The sequence below is a fragment of the Apostichopus japonicus genome, chromosome 17 (genome assembly GCF_037975245.1).
Source record: "Apostichopus japonicus isolate 1M-3 chromosome 17, ASM3797524v1, whole genome shotgun sequence".
NCBI lineage: Eukaryota > Metazoa > Echinodermata > Holothuroidea > Aspidochirotida > Stichopodidae > Apostichopus > Apostichopus japonicus.
The window spans coordinates 17,153,327-17,180,969 of NC_092577.1; the positions used below are offsets into that span (position 1 = coordinate 17,153,327).

General features: G+C 42.4%; 1 long non-coding RNA gene across 2 annotated transcripts in view; it reads left to right on the forward strand.

The window, feature by feature from the left end:
- Positions 1 to 27,643, forward strand: part of LOC139954995 (uncharacterized) — a 341,522-nt gene that overhangs the window by 313,094 nt on the left and 785 nt on the right. The gene's annotated exons all lie outside the window — the stretch shown is intronic.

The window sequence follows — 27,643 nt, forward strand, 5'->3', positions numbered from 1 at the left end:
TTCACCGCAATTCAAGACCAGAGTGAAGACACTGATATACATTGTTCCCTGGAGGAAAATCTTAACGGTAAGAATTATAGTGACAAGTTCTAACCAATAACATACCATGTATGAGTTCTGCTGTACAGTACTTAGATTATCTTTCCTTCATGTTAAGGTTCTTGAGATGGATGTTTTGAGATTTGTTCATGTTAACCTTTCCTCACCCCAGTTAACATTTGATCTTCACCAAACACAAGGTTTATTTGTCATTATGGGAAACCACATGCAAAATGTGAGATCTGCTGTACCTCCTTATTTTGAGATGTTTTGTTTATACGGTTTCCAAATTTCAACCACTGCTGACCTCAAATGACTTGAGACCTTGTTGAAAGTATAGTAAAATGTTGTACAATATCAAAGTAAATATTGTGCATATGATCACTGTAGATGAACTTGATTTATAGCGTTTTTGACATTTGCATGTTTATACCTTAAGTTTTGGTGGCAACTGATATTAGAACTCCAACAAATCAATACTGCATCTGTACTTATTATTGGGAGTACGTATCAAATATGAGATCTCCTGTTGTAACCTTACTTAAGGTATTGTGTTTCAAGCTAGAACATCACACACTTAAAGTACGTTTACACACACACATGTACAAGAGCATTGTTATTACCAATTTGACTTTATCTAAGCTACTTGTTTGCCTTCGGTAAAGTAACCTACAAAACAGAAATACCTACCCGTGATTAGGCATGAGATTGCCTAGTCCAGTTAAAGGGCAATTTGGGGGACAATTTGTGTTTGTGGTAGTGGCTAAAATATTGTCATGTTTTACTGCAGAATGCAGCTATGAATGCTAGGATTAGGTGATCTGGCTGAGAGCCAAACCACTGAAATCACCAGACCTTGTATTGATGTGCCACTGGGTACTGTACAACAACTGTTTCATGTATTAAGTGAAATTAAGTTACGTTAAAATTAAATAGTAATATAAGTTTGTGAGCAGATGATAGTACTTACCCCTGATAATTTGGCCTTCAATAGAAGTTAAGGTTTTTGTTGGTGAAGCTTTCATCTGTTTGATTGATTGCACTTTCTTAGGTGCAGGGTTGATAAGGTTTTTTGCCATGTCTTTGTAGCGTTGTTCAACATCTATCTTGGCACATTTGAAGACTTTGGTTGCAGTGGTGATTGTTATTGATTTATGTGTCTTCATTATATAGTTTGTTATCATGACAGTTGTCCCTTGGGTGAGGGTCTTCGGTTTTGAACCATCAAAGAGCATAGCATTAATAACCCCTGTGTTGTCTGAAAGGGCTAGGTGATAAAGTTCCTTCTGTTGTCCATTTGTGTTGAATGGGCGTGGTTGCTCACTTGCAGAACTTTAGCTTTGAACAGTTTACTGTATGGAGCTGGCTTCGGCTCAGCTAGCTCTTTGATGATTAACATTCTGTGATGATAAGAGAAAAAAGGTTAACGTTATTTGATATCATAATGTACATGTTATATGAAGTATTCGACTTGTTACTGACAATAATAGACATGAGAGTAATTCAGTAATTAGTAGATATTCTCTCTGGTGTACGGAGGTTCAGGCAAAGACATGTTTGGTAGGATGCCTAACTCACAATTATATAGATATGATGGATGTGAATGCTGTCAAATAACTTGTAGTAGAGAATATATGTTGACCACATGTATAATATTTACTGCAGATGTACAGTAGGCACTGTACAGTACAGTAATATGTATTAAGGTGAGATTTTTAGAATTGTACAAAGATAGGGTTGTGGTAATTATAGTAAGTTATGAATGTGCCTGATTTGTGTTGCTTTGGTTTAAGCTTGATGTAGATATGATCAATGAGTGTTTGCTGCAATGTTGTTGATTCTTGGATCGATTGGTGGAACATATTTAAAGATAATAATGGATTTTGCTTGTTTAAATCATGATTGAAGTCTCCAGTGATGATTGTATACATGGGGTTGTATGGTAGTAACTGTTGTTGCAAACTGTTGAGGTCAGTTTCTAAGTCTATTCGATTGACTGTAGGACAGCGATATATGGTAATGATTATCATTTGCTCATATGGAGTCATAATGACTAATCCTAGGGCATCACAGTGAGTTATTTGTAAAGGGATTTGATGGAATTCTATGTTGTTTTTAATATAAAGAGCTACACCACCTGCTCTTCTATGTGAGGGGTTTGATATGAATTGGTATCCATGTAGTGCAAAATTTGAATTTGGTGAAATTTGCCATGTAGTGTAGCAGCATAGCAAACCTATTGTGCATTTTGTGATACAAGCACCAAATTTTGCACACATGAACATTAACATATTGCGAACATTTTTAGATATTGGGCCATTGGGAAATCTCTCTTTATGTCCGCCATATTGGATTTCAAAATGGCCGCCATTTGAAATCTACATTTGCGATTATCTCTGGGTCAAATGCTGCTATTGACTTCATTTTGGTGTCTAAATGTATGTTTTGGGGGCCAAGGAATCCAATGGTAACAATCTGCATTGCGTATTTTTACCAATGGGCCGCCATATTGGATTTCAAAATGGCTGCTATACATTACATGGCCGCTTCTCGATCTCCCTTTACCTGTTAAGCGCGCAAAATTTGCGTTCCGGTTTCCGGTGATTTTCAAAAAATCCCAAATCCTACACCGAACACCCCCCAGACCTGGAAAATAGCTTGTTTGAAAGAGGACAGAATAAGCTTTCATTTGATGGTTTTTTTAGGGTGGGGGGTTAGTGCAGGAAAAACCAGACAAGATGAGGAGACGGCAACAGTATTCAGATTGGCCGATCTTGTCCACCTCTATCAGTCCAGAATGGAACAGCTTGGAGTGCAGTTCGACACAAGACTCCACTCCACACGACTGAAACAGAGACTGCTATCTCAGTTTCCTGACATGCGGGCACACACCAAGGGGAGAGACATCCTGATGGCATTTGAAGAAGATCTCGGTGCTGCTCTTGACAAAGCCTGCGAGCTGGACAGTGATAGTGATGCAGTCCATCTTGCCCGTGCTGCACACATTGTTCGCCGTCACATGTTTGGAGAAGCCAAGCCCTTCACAGGATTCCCTGGAGGATGTCAAGATGTGCCACCGTTGCTGCTTGCCCTAGTCAGCATGATCCTAGAGGGACCCAGCATCAAGGACCAGATGGCAGACACTAACCCTGCAGCAAATACCTCAGCCCAGATACTGAAGTTCAACAGCGTAAAACACAAGCGAACACGTGGCACCACATCATCCACCTGTGTCAGCCACAGTGTTGCACAAGAGACCCCACTTCCAACATACATCGGGATGATGTTGCATGCTCATACACGCAAGAAGGAATTGGTCGACAGACTGTCAGACCTTTGCCTGAGCATCTGTTATGATAGAGTGCTCCAGCACTCAGCACAGTTGGGCAACAATGTCTGCCAACAGTTTCACAGAGAACAAGTGGTCTGCCCTTCGAAAATGCTTGGCGAAGTGTTCACAACTGCCGCTGTAGACAACATAGATCACAACCCTAGTACAACAACATCAAAAGACTCCTTCCATGGTACCGCTACCTCCCTCATACAACATCCTTCTTACACTGGCGAAGGAATAAATCGGAGCATCGTCGTTGCTGGAGAATCTGGGGATGCACGGTCCAAGACTGTCGCCCCTTTGCCGCACTATTATACTTATGTACCCCCTGTCACTAGCAGCATTAAGAAGTCGCCTGTCCCAGCTGCTGGAGTTGTGTCATTGGCCAGAGGAGACTTCAAACAGCAGACTGATGAAGAATACCAATGTCTAGGCAATGCAAAACAAGTCCTGGAAGACAACACTGGTACAGTGGACAATGAAAACACATCTTGGGCTGCATTTCATGCCAGCCGACAGCCACCAGATGCTAGAGTCATCTGCCCACGTCGCTGCTTCCACTCTTCCTGGAAAGTGCCCACACTGTGGCCATGATTCGGCATGCAATGGACGTTGTGAAGAAAGTTGTAGAACACCTGAATCCTGGACACCAGTGGTCACCTTGGATCAGCCACTGTTTGCTTTGGCCAAGCAGATACAGTGGAAGTGGCAAGAGAGTTATGGTGAAGACCACATAGTGGTGATGTTTGGTGGTCTCCACATAGAGATGGCGGCACTGAAAACACTGGGGGACTGGCTGCAAGGGAGTGGTTGGGTGCAAGCACTTGTGCAAGCCGAGATTGCGACAGCCGGGACAGCAGACTCACTCCTGCGAGCATCTCATGTCTTGCGCACAAGAAGAGCACATCAAGTGACTGCAGCAGCACTGTACATCCTGCAACACCATGCCTACAACCACTACTGTCTGGGAGAAACCAGGGATGCAGAGGACCTTCCTGCGTTTGAAGACTGGTGTCGCCAGAGACGAGACAACATCCCCCAGTTTCGCTATTGGGCAACTGTGCTGGAACTAGAACTGTTGGTTCTAGTGTATGTGCGTTCTCTCAGGCAGGGATCGTTGATGATGTACCTCGATGCTCTGACAGAGCTGGTCACCTGGTTCCACGCACTAGATCATACCCACTATGCTAGGTGGATACCAGTGCACCTGAAGGACATGGCCTAACTCACTACCAAACACCGGGACGTAGCCAAGAAATTCAGTGAAGGCCATTTCACAGTTCAGAAAACAGATGGTGTTCTCTTCAATCCCGATTGACCAGGCACATGAGCAGAATAATGCCTGCATCAAAGGAGACGGTGGCGCAGTTGGGCTCACTGACAACCCTAGTGCCCTTCGTCGCTGGATGGTTGCGGGACCAGAAGTTGCTAGGGTGAAGAATTCCATGACGGGAACCAATACTGGAGACGGCAAACAGCAGACACACGTCATCATGATCAGACGCCAAGTGTACAGGCCTCATTTGTGAAAGATATTCGCTCTCTCGTCGGTGTCATAGAGGAGATGGGCAACCCATTCGAGGAGAACAGTCAGGATCTAGTCACACTGGACACAAAGGACATCGCAGGTCCTGCAGCCGTGGAGACCGTGATGAAAGCCAATAGGATTGGCCAAGAGCCACCAGAGAGTGTCTGTTGGACAGAACAAAGGCACTGGACGACCCCATTCGTCGTAACAAGCTGAAGGTGTTCAGCACTTCCACTCCAAGAAACCAGAGCAAAGGTCAGCAACAGCTCGCCTCCGTCAAGAATGACCGTGAACTCTTCGCACGCCTGTACATTAGCTGCCAAGGGATGGAAACCTTGAGGAGTTCTTTCGTCACGAGAACCAGGCATGTCCTCCTGCACTGTCTGCTGGTGGAAACCTCTTCACTGGTACCAAGAATGATCTCATCACATGCTTGGAAGAAGTCTCCAACGCCAAGACAGAGACTCCTGTCACTACCTGTATAGTGCTTTATGGAGCAGCCATCGTCCAGATGCTGAAGCCGGCTGCATTAAAGACCTTTGAAGAGTATTCACATCAGATCTTCATCCCATATATATCTACGAAGCTGCAAACAGTGTCACGTCTGGATCTGGTCTGGGATACTTACCTTGCTGATTCACTGAAAGGTAGTACACGTGCAAAGCGGGGACAAGGCGTGCGGAGACATGTGGTGGCCAACGCAGCCATACCAGGAAACTGGCAGAACTTCCTACGAGTGGACAGCAACAAGACCGAGTTGTTCAGGTTCCTCTCAGCAGCTCTCATGGAATGGTTTGACCAGGAGGACAAGCAACTCGTCATTACTGATGGAGAGGCAGTGCTCAGCAAGCCACTACTACCAGATCTGACCTCACTCGCCCCATGTAACCACGAAGAGGCTGACAGTCGGATGTTGCTGCATGCATCTCATGCAGCCAAGCATGGACACCATTCAATAGTCATCTGGACTGTAGACACCGATGTTGTGGTGCTGGCAGTGTCCCTGGTACAGGAGTTGCAACCAGAAGACGAACTATGGCTGGCATTTGGAACAGGCTAAAGATTCCGATACCTAGCAGCACACGAAATAGCAGCTGGACTGGGACGAGAGAGGGCTCGTGCACTGCCAATGTTCCACGCTCTAACTGCCAGACATGGCAAGAAGACTGCGTGGGCAGTCTGGACGGTACTGCCAGAACTCACTGAGGGGCTGCTGCTGCTGTCCTCCGCACCACGTGACATACCAAACGATGCAATGTGCATCATCGAGAGGTTCGTGATCCTGTTGTATGATTGAACCAGCAAATGCACGGACATTGACACGGCCAGGAGGAAACTCTTCGCAAGGAAGAACGATGTGCAGCTGATCCCTCCAACGAAGGCAGCTTTAGAGGAACATGTCAAGAGGGCAGTGTATCAAGGTGGACATGTGTGGGGTCAGATACTGCTGCCAGCATCAGAGCTCCCTTCACCAACCAACTGGGGTTGGTCAATGACTGGAGGACACTACACACCATACTGGACCAGGCTACCTGAGGCAGCTCACAGCTGCATTGAGCTGGTTTCTTGCAAGTGCCAGAAAGGGTGTGTGAGGCGCTGCAAATGCAAGAAGGCTGCCCTTCAGTGCACAGCCCTCTTAATGTGTGAAGGGGACTGCACATGACGATGAGTCCACAACATACATGTACTCGTGGCAGTGCTGAAATTGTTAACATGACACTGTTAATGTACACGTATCTTCAGTACCGATATATACCTAGCCTCAGATACCAAGTAGGCTGAGGGGGCTGCAGCCTCTTACCAGCCCCCTCAGCCTACTTAAGAATTGTGCATGGATTGCGCGTTGGATTGTGAAATTGGTACCATTGGATTCCTTGCCCCCCAAAACATACATTTAGACACTACAATGAAGTCAATAGCAGCATTTGACCCAGAGATAATCGCAAATGTAGATTTCAAATGGCGGCCATTTTGAAATCCAATATGGCGGACATAACGAGAGAATTCCGAGTGGCCCAATATCTGAATATGTTCGCAACATGTTAATATACATGTGTGCCAAATTTGGTGCTTGTATCACAAAATGCACAATCCTTTTGAATATTTGGGCTAAACCGCCCCACTAATGTTTCTGTTAAACATGATATCTGCATGAAGGAACTCCGGGTCTGCTCTAAGGTCATTGTAATGCTTGGGCAATGATTGAATGTTGTGGTGTATGATTTTAATGGTTCCTTGGTGATTGCCATATGTCAAATCTGACAGAGGATTTGTCATTTTCATTTCTGACTACTCGCAGCTCTAATTTTGGGATTACAGTAAAAAGCTTTCACATTGTAATTGAACAAGTACAAGCCACTGATAGAAGTAACTCTGCTGAGGGCAACATATGCCATACCTGCTTGAAAGATGTGATGTAATGGAAGTACTGCTGCAGATGTGGTTTTTCCTTGCACTTTATGAACAGTGAGTGACCATGCTAATTTCAGTGGGAATTGATACCTGGTAATAGAAGTGGATTGATGAAGAAATGTTTCTGAATGAAGGGTTATCAGAACACCTTGTGTTGTTGATGAAACAGTTTGACCTGTTGTTTTCTTGTTACCAACTGTTTCATTTTGAAAGTCTATTGTGACTGCATTTGGATGATGTGTGACAGGATTGGTCGTTATGGAACATATTACACCACATATACCATTTACCAATCATCTGAGACATCTAGATTGGCAGTTAACATGACTTTTGCTCCAATAGCTATTTCTATTTTTGGTTGCAAGCTGCAAGATTTATTTCAGGGAATGGGTCTTTTCCTCCCCTGTTTGTCAAATTGAATGTCAAGAGCATGGACTGTGTGTATGTTGGAACAACATTTGTTTAGCATGTAGGTGTTATGTGCATCAACATCAACATTTCTTGAAAATATGTGTAAAGAATCTTCAGGATAGTTTGGTGTTGATGCTGCTAATCTATCTTGCAGTAGCTTTGTATAAATTGTGTCCATAGCTAAATCCGTTTGTGCAACTCGTATACTGTTCAAGAGTTGTGCAAACTGCATATCTCCCTTCTGTCTCATGATTTCATCGAGTTCCCACTTGTGAAAGAGAGACCATAAATTGACCAATGACCCTGGATCAACATGAAATAGTGGTTTGCCATTTATTGGAGGCAACTGATAAAAATCACCTACAGCTAGTATACTGACATCACCGAATGGTTGATTTGAAACTCCTTTAATTTGTTGTAGGCGACAACTTATGTAATTCAGCATATCCTGGTTGACCATAGACACCTCGTCGATAATGATAATTTGTAATTGAGCATACGTCAACAAATAAGTATTGAGTTTATCTTGACGAAGAGGTATGTAAGGCATTTTAGTATTGCGTATTGATAAAGCAGAATGAATTGTCCGGCCGTGAATGTTGAATGCAGCAGTGCCTGTAAATGCAAGGAGAAGACAGTGACACTGGCTGCCGAAGGCAAATTAGTTCTAAATATCTTCTCCGCCTGATGGTTTATGCATTCTATGAGTAGAGATTTACCTGTGCCTGCACCACCAGTCAAAAATGTATGAAATGGCGTTGTGTTGCGATTGTTGATTTTTTGGTAACACCAGCTATTGATGCATCGGAATAGTTTCCTTTGATTGGTATTCAGAGATTGGTATCGTGTGTCGACGTTCTGTTCGAAATTTTCTTCAATAGAGTGAGTGAAGTTTATATCGTATGTTGTCAAAGAATTGTCAACCTGAGTTGAAATACTTGATAACTCCGGTATTTCATCACCTATGTCATGTGGTTCGTAGAGATTTTCTTCATTGACTGTCCCGATGCAAGGGGACTGGGGCTGAGAGCGGATCAGTCGTTTGGTAGTTTGGTTTTCGTGCCCAGGTTCTTTCCTGGGTGACTTTTTCTTAAAAAGTATCTTCATTGACTGTGTCTTGATCAGCATTACCATTTGTACCCAGCACCTCGGTGTGACACCATGCATCATTACCTTGGGGTGTTGTTTCAGAAGCAAGTTCCCATGCCTCACCTAAGTCTTTACCATGTTTTTCAAAGTTTTTCATATTGGATCCGACTACATCTTTGACTGGTTTGATACCATGGTTATAGTGAACAGTTCCCATCTGGAAATATTCTTCGTAGGTTAGAGATGCATCTCCCTTTTTTGGTATGAGGTAGATATAACCTTAATAATCCCTGGTAGTACTTTTCTGGATTGTTTTCCATTCTAGTTCTGTTGTAACGTACAACTGCACACTTTTTTGTCCGTTCAAGAACGAAACCTAAACCATTGTCTAGGGCACTGCATGTTTTTTCTTTCTGGAACTGCTGAAAATGCATTCGGAAGCAAATGTGGCTAAACACATGTTCTGAAAGTGCAGTGACTTTGGTCTGCTGAGGTATTTTTCCATTATATTTGTTACCCATATATCCTCACTTTCATTTGGTTTTCTTTGCAATACTGTCAAAGGCAAGGTAATCCGATGTGCATCTGCATCTGTTGGTACATAAACTACTTTACGGGAGGAAACTTTCAGTCTCATACCTGTTACTCTGTACACGGCTTCCATAATAGAAATCTCCCTATGGTTCAAATAAATTGTTCCCAAGCGACGTAGTTCTTTTGTAGCATCTATGTTACCATTACGTGCATCTTCTTGAGCCATCTTTGGCAATGTCCCCATCTCTCTTTCAGCTTTACTAATGTAGGATACAATGTACATAATACAGCTGTATGGATTTAATACAAACTGTATATCCATATTTGCATTCCAACACCTCAGCAGATCTGGGTTGTAATTATTAACCATGCATTCATTTGGCTGTCTTTGCAAGAATATACTTTTTAAGAAAAAGTCACCCAGGAAAGAACCTGGGCACGAAAACCAAACTACCAAACGACTGATCCGCTCTCAGCCCCAGTCCCCTTGCATCGGGACTGTGACTGTGTGATCATCGTCAGGTGTGTATCACCATTCCCGAAGGGAACAGATACTACACATGATCTTAGCCAAAAGGCCGAGAATATTGTTTCCTTTGAACTCAACAGAGAGAGGGCTTGCTGTAAATCTGCCTGTGAAATGTCGGAAAGATGAATGAAATCTTTCATGCTTGAAATATTACTATCTTGTAATATATGCCAACACTTTTTCATAAGTGCCTTAGCCCATTCTGTTGTGTTTTCCATTGTGTCATCACCCTCTGTCAAAGGCCGTGTACTATGAGGAACTGGATTGCAGCTGTTGCAGAAGGTGGTCGTGGAAAATTAAACCTACACATCTTTTTTGACTTTTTACGTGACTTGCTATGATTTTTGCTCTGTGTTCGAACACAATTTCATGTAGTTCTGCATCTGTTTCTGCAGAAGGTATTGAACATGTTACATATTTGTTGATGAAATTTATTACAAGCAAGTTCTCTGTATGTTGTTGGTATTTATGTGCGTCTTTTATCCAAACTAAACAATGGAGATCAGGCCAGCCGCGCTGCTGAAATTCTACACGATAAAAATAATCAATTACTTCACCAATAGGATGTTTATCACCCAAAGTGACATTTTGGATGAAGCTCTGTACCCTTTGTTCGAACATTCTAGCTGCTGTAACAGGATTGCTTGAAATTATGTCACAGTGTTCTCTCCAAGTTATGTCATCTGGTACAGTTTCCCCTCTTTGCATAAAAATTGCATCTATAATCTCTTTCCATATTTTATCTGCAGCGGAAAAGCTACAAAACCATGTAGGGATGCCTAATTGTCTTATCATGGCAAACAGATCTTTCAGAGTACTCTCCCAATTAGCAGGGGTACCACGAATGTTTTTCATGAAGTGATATCCATCATCCTTTTCAATGAGATTCTTCATATTAGAAGCGGTCTTCAACATGCCTGAAGTTATAGCATCTCCACTAGAAGTTGTTGTTTTGCCTTTCCTCATTGCAATTGAGATGGATGATTGAATCTGATGTAATTCTGTTGTGTATTGCGCAAAGAAAAGGTATTCAGCACTTTTGGCAAATCGAGTGTCAGCTGAGAACAATCTGGCATTGAAATATCTGCTAGGTGAAATATGTTTAGGTCTTGGTGAGCTAAATGTATTGTTCCCATCTGGAAATAGTGTTGGACAAGCTTTGCCTTCATGGATTAAAGCTGGAACAGGCATTTTACCTTCGGCTGGTGATACAGAGTATATTCTATCTGCACTGAAAGTGTCCTGAGCTATATCTGTCGGCAGGTTATTTTGGGCAAAGAATGATCTGTCTCATCATCCTGTACGTTATTATTAGCATTCTCAGATTCGACTTCTGTATGGTATCGTTTTCACCTGCATTCATTGATTGTGTCTGTTCCTTTTGCATTGTGATATCATTGTGATCACTATAGTTCAGTTTACGTTTCAATTTGACTTGTATAAGCGTAGAATCAGTTAATGGTCTTGGAAGAGTATTAACAGATTTACTTATATCAGATGGGACACAAATAACTGGTCCATGAATACTTTTCTGAAATCCTCTTGGAAGATAAAATAATTTCATGAATGGTATTGTTGGTGTGATCAAATGTCTTTCCAAGAGATTTAAGTGGTCTAATACTTGAGGGATTGGCAAGACATGCAGGTTGTTGTCTTGAGATTGAAATGGCATATTGCCAGTTTTGAAGTTCACATCACAGCACTTACAAACCCAGTGGTCAAAATTATGGTTGCTTTGTAATTGCTGGTATAAACCTTACATTCACATGCATTAATCCCGTACTTGTTCGAGTCAAATTTCAGCACCTGTTGTCGGAAGAGTAACCGATTACAGAATCTATGGTATTTTCTATTTGATCTGTCAGGATAGTTTGGGATGGCATTGTGAGTTGACGCATGTGGATCCACAAATGCTGATTCACTTGGAATATCTGCAGTTCAAGAATGACAAGTTTTCTTTACAGAAAAAGCTTTTGTGCCATTACCAAAGACAAAGGTTGTCCCATCTGTGTTTTCCAAACTTATACAGAGATTATGTGATTGAGCTCATGCTAAAAGAAATATTGCTTCACTGCTGACATTTGAACCAATCAAGTTACATTTTTCAAACCGAAAGTGTGGGTACAAGTTTTTCTCCACACAAGTACAATACTCTGTTACATGACAAGCAAACCAATTGTCTTTCATGTGGTTTATCACTGTAGAAAAGACATCAGTTATTCTATTGTTTACTTTGTACAATGCCGAACTTGTTACTGTTAAAATATCTCGTAAATTGGGGCACATGTGGGGTTGAACTATTGGGAAGTTGAAAAATAGAGATGGACATCTAGTTACATTGAATGACAAATCATCTGTTTTTATGAAATCATAATGACCATTATCTATCTCCCCACTGTACAATAGGCTGATACGATTCAGTCCGCTGCCAACAACAAAAACTGCACCTGAAGGACGATATATAAAGAATCGTAGATTGTATAACTGTGCAACTATAGTTATTTCTACTTCTCCAGGCAAGGAGGGCACTTCGTTACCGCTCTTCATGAAGCCAATATACTGATTTTTGTTCAATATTTGATGGATATAATATACATGATCACGATGCTTTTCCCGATGTCTCCCAATTAACTCAACAGTAGCATCTCTGATTTCACCATGTCTATTTTCTGTGTCATGCAGCTGGTGGTCTGGGACTCTTGTTGACAAGTTCAGTGTTATATCATGTCCTTCTCCTTTTGTTCCTATGTTCAATGGAACTTTTTCTTTTCCCCATTTTATCATGTTCTGGTAAGTCTGTTTCATCAAACTACAGCATTGGTGAGATTTATGATCACTGAGACCAAGGTGAATACATTGTTTCATAAGCATACGGAAGTCACGGTTTGCTAGTTTCTTACAGACAAATCCCTTGAATGAGAACTGTCAGCATCTCTCCAATATAGTTGAAGAGGATCACAACTTTTCTGAATGAAAGAAATGAACAATGTTTCTCAAACATAGAGGTGAATAAACTTTGTGGTATACAATCAAAAGATCCAAAAAGTCCTGCTCAAACCAAATGACAAAAATCTCTTGATTCAAACAATACTGTAAGGACAAATCTTCTGAATCAAGGAAATGATAACTATCTCTTGAATCCAACAATGTCTAAAATCAAAGAAATTACAAACATCTCTTGAATCCCAAAAATCTCTTGAATCCAACAATCTCTTGAATCCCAAAAATGACAAAAATCTCTTGAATCCAAGAAATGCCCAAAATCTCTTGAATGCAAGAAATTACAAAAATCTCTTGAATCCAACAATCTCTTGAATCCAAGATATGACAAAAAATCTAAATCCAACAATCTCTTTAATCAAAGAAATGACAGAAATCTCTTCAATAAAACATTTTTAGACAAATAGGGGGGAAATACTTGTTAAGAATGTACAATATCCAACTATTTACACCAGTTTCTTGAAAATAATGTAAAATATGTTGGGTTCACAGGTGTGGCAGAATATTTTATATCAACTTACAGAAATAACGCTAGCAACAGTCATCAAAAAACTTTCAATACCCCCAAATTAAATTTCATATTTAAGCAATGATGAGGTCACTAGCACTGTGCGTGAATTGTTTAGTCAACGTTATTCACCGTTGTGTTGCTTTCACTTACATGCACAGCTTTAAACGGAAGAAATACACACTGCTTCATCAGTGTACACTCTGCGACTGTATCGGTCGAACTTTTCATAGGATAAGCCCCGCCCACAAGTCACCAGTATTGGCTGAGGAGGCCCGCGCTAGCTGTGTAGTACTGTTCAACGAGTCAATATTTGCAGTTTAGCTGCACATGTACTCCAGCTACCCCTGTGCAGTAGTACTAATACACAGATGGCTCTAACATCGACAACGTGTAGGCTTCTGTCACTTTCAGTAAATATAAAGCCTAGCGCTACACCAAAATAGAGCCTGGGGACGAAAAACATATACTCTGGTACTTACGTCAAGTTTCTTCTCTGTATTTGGAAGTTATATTGATGACCACAGGAAGGCGTTGGTTATGTACGGACTACGGTTCTAGTCACTTGTTCTTAACTTCGTACGTCTTTTATTTGTTAACTCCTTCCTTTCTGAAGGTCTCTCTACAACTACTTGGCAAACCCTAATATAAAAAAAAAATATATGTATAAAAAACTATTTCTACTGTAATTTTTTTTATGTAAACATTAAAAGAAAATTATAAATCTGTTTATATAAAATGTAAAGCCTATATATATATATATATGTCCCAAGCACAACATATAATATCAATTGCAATAGGTACGAGTCGTACCCACATAAAAATGAACTTCTATTTCTCTGTCTTCGCATATTCATGAGATTTACAAAGTGAACATTAAAACGATAATTTCTTACGAAAAACGGAATGAACCATACTCAGAAACTTTCGTTTCCGATTCCACTTATGTAAATTATTGCGTTAAACAATGTAAACAAAGATGCCTTGTAGCATGAGATAATGCTGACGAAACTTTTACGTCACGTGATCATAATTAGACGTCTAGACGTCTAGACGTCCATGCGGGATCCAAAACGTCACGGCCAAACGGCACTACCGAATCATCCCATTTTGATAAAGGAAACTCGGGTCAAGCGAGCCCAAAAAAATAATATGCCCACCGACCTGCAGAGACAAACCCCTAACCACCCACTCAAACATTCAAAAAACCACAAAAGGACGACCAGCACGCAGCGAAACGAAACACCCCTCCCCAGCACACCACCGTCCAAAAAAGGCAGCCCCAGATAAACGGCGAAAATGGCCTTCACCATGAAGGCGAATGTCACACTTCACCGCCTCCAGGACTGCCTGCCAACTGGCAAAACTCCCCCTAAAATCCACATGACATCTTTTCCGCCAAATATATATTTTTTTTACAATAAGGGCAAACAAAAATAATACGGTGCAAATAAAATAAAGCCCTGTCATACCGACCGTGAACGGTCTCCCATTACACGGTCGGTTCAGGTCTGGAACCACTCCCATAAGTTTAAAACAAAGCAACAATGCCAAAAAACATGAGCGGTACTCTCTAAGCTGTCACAGCCGGACCTCGGGCACAGTCCATCACCCAATCGCCAATGGTACCTTTTTAGGTTGGTCACCAAGGCACCGTGTGCAATTCTCCAGGCAAGATCACGGCGTCTGCAACCATTCAGCCTTGAATGCACCGAACGCCATACTTCGGCAGAATGACGTCCCTGTACAAAAATTGCATTCAAGGCCCTATCCCGCAAGGAACTGTGAACGAGGGCCGGCTGTGACAGGTCAACAGGGGGCAACTCAATCAGAGCGGAGCAAATGACACGCACCACCCTGTTTGGAGTACTACTATGCGGTTCTGTTGCTAAACAGCGCCGGGACCCATCGACGCAGGTGCACCCCGCCCCAAAAATGTACAAAATATGAAGAAGGCAACCCTGGGTCAGTTACCGCTACAAACAATTACTTAAATAACAAAAAGGTCAATGTACTTCCCAGATGAACCACCCCCTAACCCATCCTTCTCCAGTTTTTGGTACATTACCGCCCTTTTGACAAGCTCTGTACCACCCGACCAAATAAATGAAAAAATCGCTTTCTCCAACCGCACCAGAACGCGACGCGGAATTGGATACACGGCGCCCGGGTACCACAAGATGGGCGAAACAAAACGCTTAATTACGGTCACTTTCCCTAGGATCGAAAGCCAGCGGGTGCCAAAGGTTTCGAGCCTGCTCTCAAATACCTCAGCCCTCTCGTTCCAGGTGACACCACAAGGTTCATCGCAGCCGAACCATATACCATTAATGTTGATATTCTGATCCGACCACGATGCAGCGAATGGTCAGTCTCTGTATCTCCAGCTACCAAGGCGAAAGCCCTTTGTCTTTTCCGGATTCAACTTCGCCCCGGTAGCTCTCTCAAAGATAGATAAATCCTGCGAGAGGGCACGAAAGGAGCCCAGACTCGAAACAACACATGTGACGTCATCTGCATATTGAACGCATTTCACTTTGGCACCCCCTGGCACAACGAATGGAACAAGTCTGGAGTCCCTTTCCAAAAGACGAGAGAGGGACTCGCTAAACAAACATAAAGTAATGGAGACAGAGGGCACCCCTGGCGCACCCCCCTCTCTACGTTAAAAAACCTCCGAACAAAACCCATTTACGATAACAGAACTGAAACTTTCCTGATACAAAACAGAAATCCATTTACGAAAATTTGGGTGCAGCTGAAACGTCTCCAATACATTCATTTAGAAACCGCAAGCCACCATGTCAAAGGCCTTCTGCTGGTCCAGAGACACCAATGCACATGGCAGATCACGCTCAATAACAAAGTCGGTGAAGTCGCGCATCAATCGCAAGTTCTGCTGGATGCAATGACCCTTCACTGCACAAGTCTGGAGATCACCCACAAGATGCGGCAAAGCCAGCAACTTGTAGTCCACATTCAACAAGGTGATCGGACGCTTGTTATGAGGATCCAAGGGGTCCCCAGACTTGGGCAGCAAAGTAATCATGCCCAGACGTTGACTTTGTTTTAACAGTCCGTTTTGGAAGGCGTCTTCGAAGACGGCTCTGAACTCCCTCGGAAGCCCGTCCGAACCAGGGGACTTGCCATTCTTCATCCTCGAAAGCGCCTTCCAAAGCTCAACAGTAGTTATTCCGCCCCCCCCCCCCCAAAAATATCATTGACATCGTGGGAAACGGTTGTTAACATTCCCCTCAACAAAGCGGCCTGTGCCGACAAGTCGACATTGCCACGCGTAAAGAAACTCGAATAATAATCTTTATATACGCGGACAATGCCGTGAGGGTCACTAACCACGGTCCCATCAGTAGCGCGCACAGATGGGACGCGTCGGTCACCCGCCGATGAGCTTACGGACTGATAAAACCTCAGTGATGGGCGCTCCTCGGCTTCCACCGCTTCGACACGGGCCCTGACGCGGGTACCGTGGTACTTTTCTTTGTTGAGTTCAACAAAATAACCTTGTGAATGGCATATGTACAGTACAAATACATATTTTGTGTTTGAAAGCTAATGAATATGAAAAATTTGGCCTTGCTACTCTCTTCCAATTATGCCATCATAGCTCTTATGGTTGAGAGGTATTGTGTTTACAAGCCGTGTGACTTAAACACATACACATATGTACACGCACACACATGTCATAGTGATCACTCTTCTGAATGTCAGAAGTTCACACAAAACAGAAAGGGAATGTGTCTAGGTTTACTCTTTTAGGAATTTGTATTTCTTTGGGGAGACGTTTGAAAAGGTCACTATATCCCCTTTCTTGATTGGAGATGCTGCCTTCCTTCAATTTGATATTTCTGACCAGTTGTCCATTAGGTATGGTACGTGGTACTTCATCCTGCAATTTAAATAAAATAAGAATATTGGTGTTATTCATTTTCATATTTATCTTTACTAACACCTCCGAAATCTGTAGTATTTCGTCTAATCAATAGGGCAACACTTTATGTGAACTAGAACTCTGTAGACATTTCCTTTTAAGCTACTCTGTTTACAATGGACATTGCCAAAGACATGTGCAAGCTTTCATTACGGCTTTAAATTACAGCTCCTTACTTTTTCTTGTTGAAAATTGCAACACTTGATTACACTTAGGTTTCGATAGTAATTCGATAATAATTCAGACTATATGGACATTTCCATATGAACTGGTTGCACAGCATTGTTCACTATTCATTGCTGATAAAGAAACATGTAGTGACATCAAGGTAAGGGAAAATACCTCTTGCTTCAAACATATGTCGTAGTTGTTACATATTCATATCCGATTAACCATGTTGCACCATGTTTGTTAAATCAATGTTATTGGGGTGAATTTATTGTTTTTTTTTCAATTATGGGTTAAGCTATTACACGCCGACTAGACCGCATAGGTTCCGATGTTGCCTTCATTCATTCATATCATTCCAGTAAATTGTGTAAAGCGTTTTAACATGGCATTACTTTCGACAAGGCTTTGACAAATTGCAAGCTTAGGGCAAGTGAAAAATCAGTCGGGCAAGTGTAGTGATGAATATCGTAGCTTGACAGGCAAGTATAGCCCCTAGCCATGCGGCCAATGAAGAACTTTCTGGTTGAGTTTCTCAACTTGAATGAGTAGGTTCACTGGCGGATCCAGGACCTTTGTTTGGGAGGGGCCAAAGTGGCATTAGAGTTATATGGGGGAGGGGTCTTTGGAAAAGTTTCTATTGCTGGATGCAATTTGGTGCGACAAAAGTGTACAATGGTGATGTTAATTTACTTCTTAAAAAAATGTTTCCCAGCTGTAATTTTATAAAATATTTATAAAACAAAGTTGGGATCATCTTTCTCAAGAAATTTTATTTCTCATAGGTTATAGATTTGTTACAACCAGCCTGTAACTGCAAAATGGTGTTAAACTATAAATCCTCATGCTCATACATTTACGTAGCTCCCAACTCTTGAGAAGGCAAATGCTGGTCCATGCCACGAATCGCCGTCCTGGGGTAGGGGTATAAGGGGAGGGGGTATCCCCCTCCCCTTTTGAATTTTGTTGGAATCCTGGTGATGCCTACAAAATTGGATGCAATGCGTTTTTTTTTCGAACGCTTGTGCGGGTCAGCGGGTTTGGGTATTAGAATGCGGGTCTAATTCCCGCGAATTGCGGGTCAGTTGGGAGCTCTGCATTTAATTTTAAACCAGAAAACGAAAAGGTTTAGACTAGTCCAGGCGCGGCGGAACGGAAAAATTATTGGGGGGGGGGGGCTAATGTGTGGAGACTATCTAAGCGGAGCGACACCATCGGTTGGCGCAGAGCGTACAATAAAATTTTAGGTTTTTTTCAAACCCCCAGATGGCCGGAAACGGCACTTCCCTGAATGTTTTATGCTGCGAATACCTAGCCCTAAAATATGGGTCTCAAGCCTGCAATTTCTCAGATTGCACGAGAAAGTCTGTAAAAACATTGTAATTTGTATATTCGATGGTGTTTCGATGGAGTACCTATTACTCGTAGTGTACTCGCAAAGACGTTTTTGAGTGTAGTAAGGGCAGTGGCGGATCTAGGGGTATTGGTCGGGGGGGGGCGCTTTCGACACTATCTAAGCGGAGCGCCACCGCAGGTTGGCGCGGAGCGTACAGAAAATGTTTGAGTAAAGATACTCTATAGATTGGAGGAAATGACCCATTCCGGGCCTTGCTAATTTACAGATAAAGGGAGAATAAATAGGTTTCATTGCCATTTTGTCGGAAAATTACACCAAGAGAATATGACAAATGTCAATAGGTAGATGAGACCGCAATAGAATAGTCAATAATCGCGAATAAGTAAAAAGTAGTGAAAAGCTGAAAAGGGCACCAGCAGTCCCTTTGAGTCCGTCAGGGGGGGGGGTTGCATCCGCCCCCTGATCGTATGGACGCTCCGCCACTGAGTAAGTGGATGTTGGAGAACTGGCTGAAATGAGGCAAGTCAGTGTCCTAAGACGAAGTTGTGTTGCGCTTACCGGTATACTCACACTCACTGCTTCCACTTTTCACGGGGCGTGAAGACGCGGTTGGGGTGAAAATGTGGTCTATAGCCAGGGGACGGGCCGAGGGTCCCCCAGCATTTACTAATATTATTACACCTATATAGTATACGTGTGCATCGGACATATCGACAAGTATGCATTGAAAAATGGGCAGATGCACGTTTCGGAGCCTTCGTAAATATTGGGGGGGGGGGCTTATCATGCATTTGCCCCCTTAACTTTTGCATTGGGGGCTACAGCCCCCCAAGCCCCCCGGTTCCGCCGCCACTGGACTAGTCTACCACTGCTATTCCTCTCTATTTTTTTCATTTCCAATCATATGATTTAGCGGATGTTCGGAAACACTTTTTGGCTCACCTTTGGGGGGGGGGCCGTGGCCCACTTTGGCCCCCCATTGGATCCGCCAGTGGTACTGTCACTGTTATACATTCAAACTTGAATGATGAATATTTGTCAACTTTGAGAATATCATATTGATTATTGATATACAGTACTTGGCCATGTGGTGGTCGTGTTGAGATGTGTGACATATCAATCTGATCATTACGAACAATTGCAAAGTTTGTAATGTTATATTGATCATCAGGTTCATCCACTTTGTTGGGCAGTTTGCTTTCGTGGAGTGCGGACGTGTTTTCGGCTGCTCTCCACTTTTCGTTGACCACACACTTTGTGTTTTATACGTTGGCCTTTCAATAGTTTGTAGTGTGTTTAGTGTAGTTTTGGCTTTGTTGCGTGTTTTTTTGTTCTTCGTAGGTGCGTGGCTTGCCACACCCCTAGCTGTCATGGCGGCTCGCCGTGATATATGTACAACCAATTTATCTACTGTATCACCTTGTGACTTGTGAATAGTCTTAGCTGCAGCTGGTCTCAATGGGAATTGCCTTCTAATTACTGGAATGTGTTTTCTACATGTATAAAATGTTCGTTTAATTGCAAACATTGGTGTCCAATCAGCAGAGATACTCGGTCTATAATATGATCGGTATTGTGCTCTAGTTTGCTCGCCAACCTTTGGTTTGTCAAACTGTACCCACACAATGCTGGGTATTGGGTTGATTGGTTGTAAGTAGTTTAATTTCTTTACTACACATCCTGAGCCATTGGTAATTCCATCATCTACTGCAATATTGACTACCAGTTGCACTTGGTTCATAAAAAAGACCACATGTTTTACTGGCATCTTGTGGTACACTTTTCTTTATTTGTTCTTTGACAGTAAGTGGTAAATCACCAACAACAGCATCTTGAGCTTTAATTAAGGTTTTCTCTGTGGTTGTTGAAGCAAATATTTCCGACTTGTGACCATTGACCAGTGCATTTGTTGGATATAAGTGTGTTACAGATGGAGTGTAGGTTGAATCAGTTTTGTCAATACAACATTTTTCAAGTTCTGTGATATCATGATTGCTTTGTTTTCCTTCTCTAAGTCTGTTTTGTTGTCTCATTACTCACCCCTTGACAGAAAAAAACACAATGGTGTCGCATAATCATGAGGAGACCGAGCAGCCAGTCAAAATCTCAGCAGAGTGGCTCGTCCATAGAAGATATTGTCATGATTGGTGGTGCTTCAGCACAGGCACAAAAAGTGGAGGCTGCTGACAGACACAACAGTGAAGCAGAAACAGTGTATGCCGAGGATTGCTGGTTTATTCAGAGCAGGAATATCAGGCGCATCCGTCGCTTCAATGCCGAGGCAAGTGAAATTGTCGTGATCTTCAAGAAAAAAGCGGTCGAAACGTTTGTTCAACAACAGAGTACTATTTTAACGGCCTTTTACGACATCATCGATAGTTTCAAGCTGGTGATCTCGTCGGGATGGAATTCGATCATGTTAATTTACACAAGACTATCTTTGTACCGCTCATGCGCAGAGACCAGATTGATGCTGATCGTATCCTGAGTATTTTGGAACGCATTCTACAATCAAACGATGCCTTCACACTGCATGATACACTACGTGTTAACCTAATTCGTGTGAAAGAAACCAAAGGGGGACAACCAGCGCCGCTTACATTATCTGAATGGCGACTAAAAAAGCAGAGTATTGTTAGGATTCGCAATAACGACATGTGTCTCGCGCGGGCAATCGTTACAGCTATGTCTCACAGTACCAAACAACAAGGAAAGAAAACTGATTGGTCAAATATTAAGAAGGGTCGATCTAAGCAAACCAAGTTAGCCGAGCAATTGCATCTGCGAGCTGGGATTCCTATCGGGTCTTGCGGTTTAGACACGATACCACAGTTTGAAACCGTTTATTCCGACTACCGTATCACGACCGGACAAAAGAATCACATTTTGTACCCTGGTCAAAACGTTCAAGGTAAACCGCTTTTCCTGTATTATCATCACCAACATTTTGATACGATCGTCAGCGTCGCAGGGTTTCTGAATAGCAAATTCTTTTGCATCAAGTGTTTGAAAACCTATACGCATCGTAACAAACATGCGTGTACCAAGCGTTGTTTAGCATGCAAAACAGAGGGTGCCGATTGTCAAACAGATGGTCTTACATGGTATTGTGAGTCGTGTCACAATACCTTCAAAAATCAAACATGCTTGAGTAATCATCTCGTTTGTCCAATCGGAAAGCGTGCTTGTCCGGAGAACAGTACCTGCATGTCGTACAAACGTTGCGGGTCGTGTTTCCGTAGCTACAATCCTCGTGAAACGCGCGAATGTGGTATTGTTCAAAGTGTCAAAAGAGGCAACCGTGTGATCACCTTTGTTACATGCAACCTTTGTTGAGCGATGGCGCGGATGGCACCAAAGAGGACGACGACCAGAAGAATCTAAAAAGGATGATCTTTTTTTATTTTGAGTCACGCATTGAACCCGATGGACAACACGTGCCGAATTTGTGTGTGGCGCAAGTCGTGTGCGAACAATGCTTGACAGAGGAGGATATTGACATCCCATGTGAAGAATGTGGAATTAAACGACAGTGGACATTCCATAGTGTAGAGGCATTTTGTCAGTGGGCATGTCAGCAACCCAATGCGCTCTTTATTGCCCACAACCTGAAAGGTTACGATGGGCAATTCATTCTTGATCACATGAGTAAGAGTGGTATGGCACCTTCTTAACTCGTAACCATGGGTACAAAATTTGCCTATATGGAATTCACGTTGCTTAGAACGTCACGCAATGAGAAGAGAGAGACCATCAAATTTAAACATTCTTATAACTTTATACCCATGGCTTTAAGTCGTTTCTCTAAAACATTCGGCTTGGAGGAAACAAAAGGATACTTCCCCTACCTCTTCAACACGAGTGTTCACGAAACGTACGAGGGACCTTGGCCAGCAGCTCACTACTATCACCCAGAGGTCATGTCAGCTGAAAAACAGAAATCGTTCTACGCTTGGTATGATACACAAAAGCACTGCACCTTCAACATGGCTGGCGGAAGAGATGCAGAAATATTGTATCGATGACGTCAATCTACCGAGAAAGGGTTGTCTCAGGTTTCGTCGTGATTTCCTGGCCATGAACCAAATGGATACCTTTGTCAATGCCATAACGATCGCGCAAGCCTGTCAACAAGTGTTCCGGCGTAAATTCTTAAAGGAAGACACCATCGCACTCGTGCCGTCTCTTGGTTACCGTCGTATGGACACACACTCCAAGAAAGCCACACAATGGTTGGCATGGCAAGGGCACATGGCAGGTGTCCGTAATCAACACGCACGTAACGGAAAACCACTGTGAAATGCTGGCAAGACAACGGTACGGTGTTCGCAGAGTATAAAGTCGACGGGTTCCAGAACGATACGGTCTATGAATTTCACGGCTGTGTGTGGATGTCATGGATGTCCTCGATGTTATCCGGATAGAACAAAACAAGTGCCGGGATCATCATTTACGATGGCGGATGCCTTCATCAAGACACCAACCAAGATGAATCATTTGCGCAAACAATTCAAGAATGTCGTCAAAATGTGTGAATCTGACTTTGATCGGCTTTTGAAAACCGATACCACCATGAAAGAATTCGTCAACACCCTGACTTTTCGAGAAGCACTTCACCCTCGACGGGCCTTTTTCGGTGGTAGAACCAATGCGACAGTATTACGTTACGATGCCAAGGAGGGAGAACAGATCAAATATATCGACGTGTGTTCGCTCTATCCGTTCGTCAATAAGTTTGGCATACTTCCCATCGCGGTTTGATGTACTGCAGAGTGGTACCTCCAAAAAAAACTATATCACCCAGTGCTTCCTTATCGGACCGGAAATAAGTTACTCTTTCCCCTTTGTCGAAAGTGTTCCGATGAAAAACAACAATCAGTGTGTCAACATGACGACAATGACAGAGCTTTGGAAGGGACTTGGGTGACACTGGAATTGGAAAAAGCGGTGGAGAAGGACTACCGTATTGTAGAGATATTTGAGGTATGGCACTTTGATGAGTTTGCTCAATACAATACTGAAAAGAAGGAAGGTGGCCTATTTGCAGATTACATCAATACCTTCCTGAAGATGAAACGAGAAGCCGATGGTTGGCCAACCTCCTGTGACACAGAAGATAAACGGAAAGAGTATGTCGAGGCTTACGCTGCGAGAGAAGGCGTTCGACTCGAACATGTCGAGAAGAACGAAGGACGTCGGTGTCTGGCAAAGCTGATGCTCAATTCGTTTTGGGGAAAGTTCGGCCAACGTGATAATTTACCAAGGAAAGAAATTTGCAACGATATTTCCCTTCTGATGAAACTCGTTGGAGATACCTCTAAAGAGGTGACCATCAATAGGATCACAGAAGAAATCATCGAATTGACGTGGACGGATAAAGAAACTTTCGTCGAGACGGGTAGCAATAAAAATATTTTTATTGCTGCTTATACTACTGCCCAAGCACGCTTAAAATTATACCATTATCTGGAACGCCTGGACGAAAGACTACTTTATTTTGACACCGATTCTGTCATCTATGTGTCTCGCGAAGGGCTCTACGATCCACCGATCAGATCATTTCTTGGCGCTATGACGGACGAGTTGGCAAAACCGTTTGGCGAAGGGAGTTACATTACAAAGTTTGATCATCCATCACTGATTATGATAATGACGAAAGGGATAAGTATAAGGCTTAATAGTATACAACTTAGCAAACACATAACGGTCGATGTAGCGCACATTAGGCCCCACAACACACGTGCGTTAGGATAGCACGGTGGTGAATGGAGATCTACGGTGACAGGCAAGTTACTTAAGTGACAGCAATTTCGAAATCAAATACACTCTTCATCACTCTGCAATTAAATCCTAACACACAATCACGAATGAAAGCTTACCCTGAATATAATACGATCTTGTTATGCAAAAGAATGGCTCCGTAAAAATGATGGTAAGACCATTCACAAAAAGTAGTTGTAGTAACAAATGATTCTCATACAAAAGTAGTTAAGTAAAATAGATGGCGCTCACCTTTTGTGGACTCGAATTTTTTATGACCCAATTTTTTTCGGACCCATTTTTTTGTGACCCAATTTTTTTCGGACCCCATTCTTTTGTGACCCAATATTTTTCGGACCCAATTTTTTCGGACCCATATTTTGTTGTGCAAAATTTTTTACCAACATGTTTTTAGACCAAATTTGTTTCTGACCAATGTTTTTTGGGACCCGAATTATTTTGGACCAACATGATTTCTGACCAATTTTTTCCTGACCCCTAATTAGGACCAGGGACGGTCGGGACCTAAAAGTGGACCACCGGGACCTGCGACCCCTAACACCAATTTTTTTCCGTCAGTCCCCACCCCACGGGCGTCCCTGGGAGGTTCAAAATTCATTTTAAGAGGTTGCTACCGTATGAGTTGTCTACACGTTGCTACGACTAAGGGTGTCAACCTAACGGATATTTCGCTAACCGGATCGCCGGTCGGTAAAACGTTTAAACGCCGTTTTCCGATCGATGATTTTTCGAAAAAAGTAGCCTAACTTAGCAAACTTACCCACCTTTCCTGCTGCTTACTCATTAAAATTCATGTTTATAAAACAAAATACGCACGCACGTGTTGTGCGATGGGTTGTCAAAATCAAGTTGAAACTGGTTTGAGCAGCCTCCGATTTCAGCGACGTCACGCACCAGGATTGTACCATTAGTCAAAATAAGGGTTAGAGCTGGCCAGCTTGAAGGTGAAATATATACATGTAAATATACATGTAAATATAAACATATAAGCAAATATCAGAATATAAAATGTTTATGTAGTTTGCAATTTGGCTTGCTTACAAAAAAGTTAAAACACTATATTAAAACTCATGTCATACTCATTTTGGAGTAAAAACTCATGTCAAGTAAACAACAACAACCTTTATGGTTTTAACAATTTAAGACCCGACCGGCGAATAACATGACTATCTTCATTACCTTCCTTTTCCCTTTACAAGAACGTTGAGGTTAATAAAATAGTATTGATACGCATCGAAGTGGTCACTGTTTAGTCATTTTCTTTCTCTTGTGTCACATACAGTACTTTACATTTGATACAAAAGTTACTTCAACAACAGCTTCCCAAAATTTGTATGTGTCGCAATAGGTTAAGTTTCACCGCGCAGCACTGTACCATTGAAATTTGCATAGTAAATTGACACTCGGCGTCCAGATGGCGGGAAAATGTAACATCATGCTCAATGTGTTGTGTCGTTCCCATGGTGCGATGAACTTGGGCAAGTTCGAATGTCGATGACCTACTTATGTACTGTGACCAATGTCAGTGGGAATTATGTGTTTACAAAATCGGGTTTTTCCACGTGTTATATATATAGAACTTTTACGTAAGCGGAGCGAATTTTGGGGTGGCTCGTTGATTGTGAGGAAGCACTTATCTAAACATCTATATTTGTAAAAAATATCGTAAGAATTTTCCGATCTTCTCTTTGAATGTCCCCTCCATATATATCTGTTTCTTCGTCCACACAAATCTCGACATTTACGCTAATTCTGTTAGGGGAAAATTATCGAAATATCGCGATAATTTTGGAACTATTTATCGTGACGGTAAAAAGCTAATATCGCCCAACCCTACTTGTGTGTGACTTTCAGTTTTGTAACTGACTTTCAAATATGCCCCAGCCTACTCGTTTTTATTTTTACTACAGAGCCTGTTTGCATATTTTTAAATAATTGTCATGTTTAAAGTGTATTTGCAATTTTTTCAAACAATTTCCGTTTATACGGTTTGTGATTTTCTAAACGGATAGTGCATTTGCGGCCGGTTAAACGGTTAATCGTTTCAACGGTCACACCCTTAGCTACGACTCCCACATAAAAAAAAATCAGCCCTGTCACATACCCTCAGTGGAAAGGAAGGGGTACCAAAAAGAGGTACTTTTTGAACTTTTCAAGAAAAAAACACCTATTTTAGGCGCAAATAGAAATCATATAGACAAAGAGCCTTCCCGGTCATATAATAACACGAAATTGGTGTATAACAAAGACGAGGGTGGGTGTCTCCTACTCCACGTCTAATTTTAATGTCGATGGGTGTTTCAGAGAGGACAACAGAGGGGGGCTGAATAGAGGGGGTTTTCCAAATTTTGCACTTACAAAGAACACGTATTTCTATCGGGTCCTATGGGACCACGTATCTCCAAAACAAAAGCAGATGTGGACCTGGGAGTTGCAGATTTGGGCTCCTGGGCATCGATTAACCCCTGTGACGTCATTTTGACGAAATCATTTGGCCAATTTTGCCAAAAAATGCAATGAGTTTAGGCTACCCCCTTTACGGTTTTTTTGGGTGACAAAACTTTTTGTCGCAAAGACGGGCAATGTGTATCTTTTCAGGTTGTTCTCGACACGCTGATCAGGAATCTGAAGTTTATTTTGGGAGTGGGTTGGGGCGTGAGGGGGGTAAAAACCTAGGGAGGGGGCAAGGGCCCAAGTGGGTGTCTCAAAAAACTAACGAAATACACCTGTTCTGGTACTCCTTGGGACTCCCCTGGTGGTTGGGGCATCAATGACACCGACAAGGTTGAAAACCCAGGGTCTAGTACTCAACAAGGCTCTGATTCATAATGTGAAGTCCATTTTTGAATATCGAGTTTCCCCTGTGTGTGGTGCACCGATTACCCCCTGGGGGTGGGGGAAGGAATGGCCCAAACAAGCCTGAACGACATCCAGTCTTGTACTCCTTGGGGCTCTGATTAGAAATCTGAGATCTATTTATGCATATCAGGTCTCCCCTGGGTGT